The sequence below is a fragment of the Elaeis guineensis genome, chromosome 13, assembly GCF_000442705.2.
Source record: "Elaeis guineensis isolate ETL-2024a chromosome 13, EG11, whole genome shotgun sequence".
Classification (NCBI taxonomy): Eukaryota; Viridiplantae; Streptophyta; class Magnoliopsida; order Arecales; family Arecaceae; genus Elaeis; species Elaeis guineensis.
The window spans coordinates 13,511,785-13,518,692 of NC_026005.2; positions in this window are offsets into that span (position 1 = coordinate 13,511,785).

Sequence of the window (6,908 nt, forward strand, 5' to 3'; positions counted from 1 at the left end):
CGCAGCCCAGGCGGGCGCGCGCAGGCCCGTGCGCAGGCGTGGCCCAGGCCCGCGCACGTAGGCCGGCCCAGGCCAGCGGCCTGCTGGCCCTTTGCCCCGGTCCACCGTGGACCAGGCGGTCCACGGTGGGGCCTGTGGACCGCATGGGCATTTTCCACGCATTTCTCACGATCCACGGCACTATTCCGTGGACCGGAGCACGATCCGACGGCATGGGTGGCTCCCGGTCTTAATCAGACGGTCTGGGACGTGATTTGGGTTGATTAAGGAGTCTTAATCACGATCTAAGTCGTGATTAAGGTCTATAAAACCCTGTGACGAAACAGAGAAGCGAGTGGTTGGGTTTTCTCGCCGCCGTACGAACCAGAGGAGAGAGAGAGGCGTGAGGCTGCTGTGAGAGAAGGAGCAGGAGGCTCCTGGACAGCAGTCGTCAGGCTCTTCAGGGGTTCAGGGGGGTCTCCAAGAGAGAGAGCATTTTTGTGAGGGAAACTTCAGATGAGAGAGAATTGGGTGTACAAGGGTTGAGGGTGAGGTCTCCTCTTGTAAAATTTCTTTTTCATAGTGAAGTTTGCATGCCCCGTGGAGGCGAGCCCTTTTGTGGCTGATCCACGTATTTTGATTGTTTTTCTTTTGTTTTGTTTCTTCTTTCTTCCTGCTGCATCGTGTGATACTGAAAGGATCTTGGAAGGTGGTGTCCTGGCCAGACATCCACCCAACAAGTGATATCAGAGCAAGGCGGTACAAGGACGCAGATTGCAGTGGTGGTGAGAAAACAGGAACAATCAAGATGGAGATCAACAAGTTCGATGGTAAGAGCAATTTCTCCTTGTGGCAGGCAAGGGTGAAGGACGTGCTCATCCAACAGGGGTTGATCGATGCTCTCTTGTGCGATGAGAAGCCGACCACCATGGAGGTGCAGGATTGGAAACGGCTATAGATGCAGGCGGTGAGCACCATCCGCATGTATCTGGCGGATGAGGTGGTGATTGATGTGCAAATCTTAAAATTTATAAATAAAACCGCAAGCGCACAGTGTGCAGAGTAGCACGACCAGCGAGTACGGGTCGATCCCACAGAGATTTGGTTTAAAAACGATTTTCAAATCTATGCTCAAGCGAGCTTTAACGAAAATCGAAAATCGAAAGTTGTTTGCTAAAGACAATAAGACTAAGAATCTAGGGTTTTTGAATCCACTAGATCTAGATTAGGGAATTCTACATAGAATTTTTCTTATTGATCCTAACGACTACTCCTCTTGTCTTTCCCAAGCATAGATTATGAAGGGACTAAGGCCCAACGATAACCCATCAAGATTCTTTACAGGGGAGTAGTAACTAGGATCCCTTAAGATTTTCTCCTCCTATGCACTGAATCAAGCATGAACTATGAAGGGACTCTGACCCAACTGTAGTTCATCAAAAATTCTTGACAAAAGAGGAAGAAAAAGAAACCCTAAGAAAAAGAAAGAACCCTATGTAAAACCCTTACTCATGATCTAGCTTCATCGCAAACCCTAGAAGGGATGCTTAGCTAGACATGATCTAAATCTACTTGCAAAATTTAAATGCAGAAAAATAAACTACACTAATTTCATAAATTAAACTATCCTAATTGCATAAATTTAAACTACATAATTTAAACTAACCTAATTGCATAAAATTAAATTGCATAAATTAAACTATCCTAATTGCAAGAAAATAAATTGCATAATGTAAAGAGATAAAATTGCATAAAAATAAGATTTTATAAAAAAAAATTTATTACAAAAATCTCAAAGCTCGAGGCTTGAGAAAGCTAAAAATCCCACTATTTAGGGTTACAAGCTTGATCGGAAGGCAAGAATCATTAAAACAAGGACCTTTAGGGGCTTTTTATAGGTATTTGGGGGTTATAAGGTTTTTAAAACTTTAGATGTGGGACTAAGAGATTTTAGAGGGCTGTTAGGGGGGTTTAGGAGCTCAAATCTCGCTCAAAAAGCACTTAAATCCATCAAGAAACCCTAGAAATTATTTCAGCCGTCCGATCTTCATCTAAAGGACCCAATTCATCTAATAAATCAAGTCGGAAGCGATTCTGGGCCGTCGGATCACGATCTGGGTGAAGCGCTGCCGTTGGATCGCGCTACAGAGATGGGATCAGGTCGGATGCGTCGCGGACCGTCCGATCAAGGTGTTGGAAGATTTCGTCCATTGGATCGCGCTGCAGAAGGATCCCGTGTTGTCCTAGTGTTTATTGATTCTTGCAATTGCCTTGATTACGGTTGGATCTTGACCGGCTGCGATGGTGGCCGTCTGATGGCGCAAAAATGTGGAGCGTTGGATCTTGATCAGAGAAGATCAGACCATCGAGTGATGTGAAGTTACCAGGTTGCCCTTCGGACCTTCTTCTCTCTCCTCATGAGCCCTGGACCGCGCACATGGATCGGGCTCGCGATGCGTTGCGGTGAGCCGAGACTCGCTGATTGGCTGATTTATGGTGCGCTGATGGGTCCATGGTCCAGGCAACTGTTGCTGTGGACCAGGCGGCTAACCAGATCACTAAATCAGTTGATTTTTGATCAATTTTGACCTGATTTGACTCGGGTTTGACCCAATTGAGTCTTCTTTCTTCATTCTTCAATTTCTGGGTCAATTTAACTCCGTTTTGCGTAAAATTTACGCCGTTGGAATCCTCTTTCCTTGTTCTTTCTATTGATGATCTCTTTTTCTGCAAAATATAATAACAAATATCAATTTTCTAATAAAGTTAGATAATTTAGATATTAATTGATACTTTTTATGTCAATTTGTGACATAAATCACACCCCCCAACTTAATCATTACTAGTCCCTTAGCAATGTACCAAAATAAGATCATATTCCAAAAAGATTCTTCCTTTGCAAATTAATTTAAGATCAAAATTCAAGAAGTTTTCTAGTATTACTAAGTAATGAGCTTCGAATTAGAATCGGTAGTCAGTCTACTTAGGAGCTTTCTTAAAGTACACTTAAAGTTTTATAGCACTTGTGTGAGTGATAACTAACTTAGTATTTCAGTATTAACTTGTACAGGCCAATTGTATCATTTTTCATAACTTAGTTCGATTAATTTTCTATACACCCCAGATTAAACAAAGAACTAAGGTAGCTTTCACACTATTTTTTTTTTTTTGCTGAGCATCCTGGCCTTCCCACCACCGTTTGATGTGAATCTCAACACTTGACTTAGGTGAAGAGATCCGGTTACTAGGCTTAGGGCAATTCACATTTACTCTGTGTTTTGCATTTTATTTCAGGCAAGTAGCTCTTTCCTTAAATTCAAATTTCTTCAATTGGGGTGTAGAGAAAATTATCTAATTTAAATAATACTCAAATCCTTAATTGGCCTTACAATTAACACCTACTTTACCTTGTTAGTGTGCATGTGCAATTAGAAGTGCTAATAGTCTTTAAATGACCTAGGCCACCAAGAGTCTAACCAGCTAATCTTCTCCGTGACTCACTACATTTATTAGCGAATATTTTCTAACTTACTCTTATTTCTTTTCTAGATTAATTTATTTCAAATTATTTTTTTTTAATATATTAAATGCAAGAAATAACTCATAGTGAAAGGAAAAGGAAATGATAACACCTGATTTTGTTTAAGCTCTCCCCCCAACTTGACCGATATTGTCCCCAATGGAGTTTATCTAATTTATTTATCCTAAGCAAACTGAAAACAAAGAAAGCATTAGAAATTAAATAAGCTGGGTTGCCTCCCAGAAGCGCTAAGTTTTATGTCTTCAGCCAGACCAAACCTCGAAGCAATTTAATCAGAATAAGTTGGTTCATAAAGAACCATGGCATCTTCAACAGTCTTGACAGGTAATTCCAAGAATGGTTTTAATCGTTGACCATTAACTTTAAAGATAACACCATTACTTGGGTTTTCTATCTCAACAGCTCCGTGTGAAAAGACTTCCTTTACTAAAAATGGTCCTGTCCATCTAGACCTAAGCTTTCCTGGAAACAGATGTAATCTAGAGTTATATAAGAGCACCTTTTGTCCGATATTGAAAGTTTTTCTCATAATTGATTGATCATGAAATGCTTTGATTCGTTCCTTGTATATCCTTGCATTTTCATAGGCTTCATTTCTAAGTTCTTCTAATTCATTCAACTGAAGCTTCCTATGGTTTTCAGCGTCGTTCAAATTTGTATTTAGTTGTTTGATGGCCCACATGACTTTGTATTCTATCTCAATAGGCAAGTGACATGGTTTACCAAACACAATCCTATAAGGAGACATTCCTAGATTGGTCTTGAAAGTGGTTCGGTATGCCCAAAGTGCATCAATTAATTTCAAAGACCAATCCTTTCTATTGGCACTAACAGTTTTTTCTAGGATCTATTTGATTTGTCGGTTTGACACTTCAACTTGCCCACTAGTTTGAGGATGATATGGTGTGGCCAATTTGTGGGTGACATTATACTTTTTCATCAATGTTGCAAAAGGTCGGTTACAAAAATGGGTTCTCCGATCACTAATGATTGCCCTAGGAATACCGAAACGAGAGAGAATATTTTCTTTAAGAAACTTAATGACCATTTTGCTATCGGATGTTCTACATGCAATTGCTTCTACCCATTTTGAAACATAATCAACTGCTACTAGAATATATTCATTTCCAAAGGAATTTGGAAATGGTCCCATGAAATCGATCCCCCAAACATCAAAAACTTCAACCACCAAGATTGGGTTGAGTGGCATCATGTGTCGCTTGGTGATTCGATCCATTTTCTGACATTGAGCACAACTTTTACAATATTCATGAGCATCCTTAAACAAATTGGGCCAATAAAAATCACATTGGAGAACCTTAGCAGCAGTTTTCTTAGACGCGAAGTGACCCCCACATGCTTGATCATGACAAAAAAATAAAATATTCATGACTTCGTTATCTGGGATACACCTTCTAATAATTTGATCAGGACATTGTTTAAAAAGATAAGGATCATCCCAAATGAAATACTTCACTTGGGCAAAGAATTTATATTTATCCTGCTTAGTCCAATGAGAAGGTATCTTACCTATGACTAAATAATTTACAATATCAGCAAACCAAGGTTCAGTAGACACAGATATGAGTTGCTCATCTGGGAAAGATTCATTGATGGGTGGTTCACTAGATGGTGCGACTGAAATTCGGGACAAATGATCTGCTACAACGTTCTCAGTGCCTTTCTTGTCCCTAATTTCTAGGTCAAATTCTTGAAGGAGTAAAATCCATCTGATTAAGCGTGCCTTGGCATCCTTCTTTGCTAGGAGATGTCTAATGACTGAGTGATCGGTGTAAACAATGGTGTGGGTCCCAACCAAATAAGATCTAAATTTCTCTAAAGTAAAGACAACGGCAAGGAACTCCTTCTCAGTTGTGCTGTAGTTAAGCTGCGCATCATTTAAGGTTTTACTTGCATAATAAATCACTCTAGGTAGCTTATTTATCCGTTGATCTAAGATTGCGCCCACAACATGATCAGACGTATCACACATTAATTCAAATGGTTCAGACCAGACAGGAGGATGAATGATTGGAGCTGATACAAGTGCTTTTTTTAGAAATTCAAAAGATTCCAAGCACTCATGAGTAAATTCAAATTTGGTATCATTTGCCAAAAGATTAGTCAGTGGACGTGCTACTTTGCTAAAGTTGGCAATAAACCTTCTATAGAATCCAGTATGATCTAAAAATGAATGTATTTCTTTCACAGATTTAGGTGGTGGAAGACTTGCAATTAGATCTATTTTGGCCTTGTCTACTTCAATCCCCTTTTTAGAAATGACATGGCCAAGAACTATTCCCTGTTTGACCATAAACTGATATTTTTCTTAGTTGAGAACTAAGTGCTTCTCCTTACATCGTTCTAGAACTAATTACAGGTGATTCAGACACTCGGAGAAGGTTAGGCCAAAAACAGAATAGTCATCCATAAAAATTTCTAGAAATCGTTCTATCATATCTGAAAACATGCTGATCATGCATCTCTGGAAGGTTGTCGGTGCATTACATAGTCCAAAGGGCATTCGTCTATAGGCAAAAGTATCAAATGGACAGGTGAATGTAGTCTTTTCTTGATCTTCAGCGGCTATGGAGATCTGGTTGTAACCGGAGTATCCATCAAGAAAACAGTAAAACTCTTGTCTGGCTAGTCTTTCCAACATTTGATCAATAAATGGCAAAGAAAAGTGATCTTTCCTTGTCGCAGCATTCAACTTTCTATAGTCTATACAGACCCTCCATCCCGTTTGGGTCCTAGTTGGGATAAGTTCGTTTGCATCATTTTGGACCACTGTTACCCCAGATTTCTTGGGTACTACTTGAACTGGGCTTACCCAAGAGCTATCAAAAATAGGATAAATTATTTCACTATCTAGGAGTTTCAGAATCTCCTTTTTAACTACATCCTTCATAGCTGGATTAAGCCTTCTTTGGGCTTCTCTTGTTGGTTTAGCCTCTTCCTCTAAGTATATTCTATGTTGAACTATAGAAGGGCTTATTCCTTTGATATCTGCTATGGTCCAACCTATTGCTTCTTGATTTGCTTTTAGAACTGACACTAACTCCTCCTCTTGCTTGGGATCTAGGTCTGATGCAATAATTACAGGCAAAGTTTCTTTGGATCCTAGATATGCATACTTGAGATGTTCTGGGAAGGGTTTCAGTTCTAAAATGGGTGCTTCCTCTATCGATGGTTTAGGTGATGATTTCACCATCTCAATGATTGGTTCAGTAGGAAGTGTCGATTTCTGATTAATCTGATTTTCTTTAAGTATTTCATTGACATCCTCAGACTCATGGATTAACCAGGGGTTAGACTCTAGGTCGACTTCATCATCACTAATGTCAATGGATTCATAAATACCATCTTGGACTACATTGACATCAGC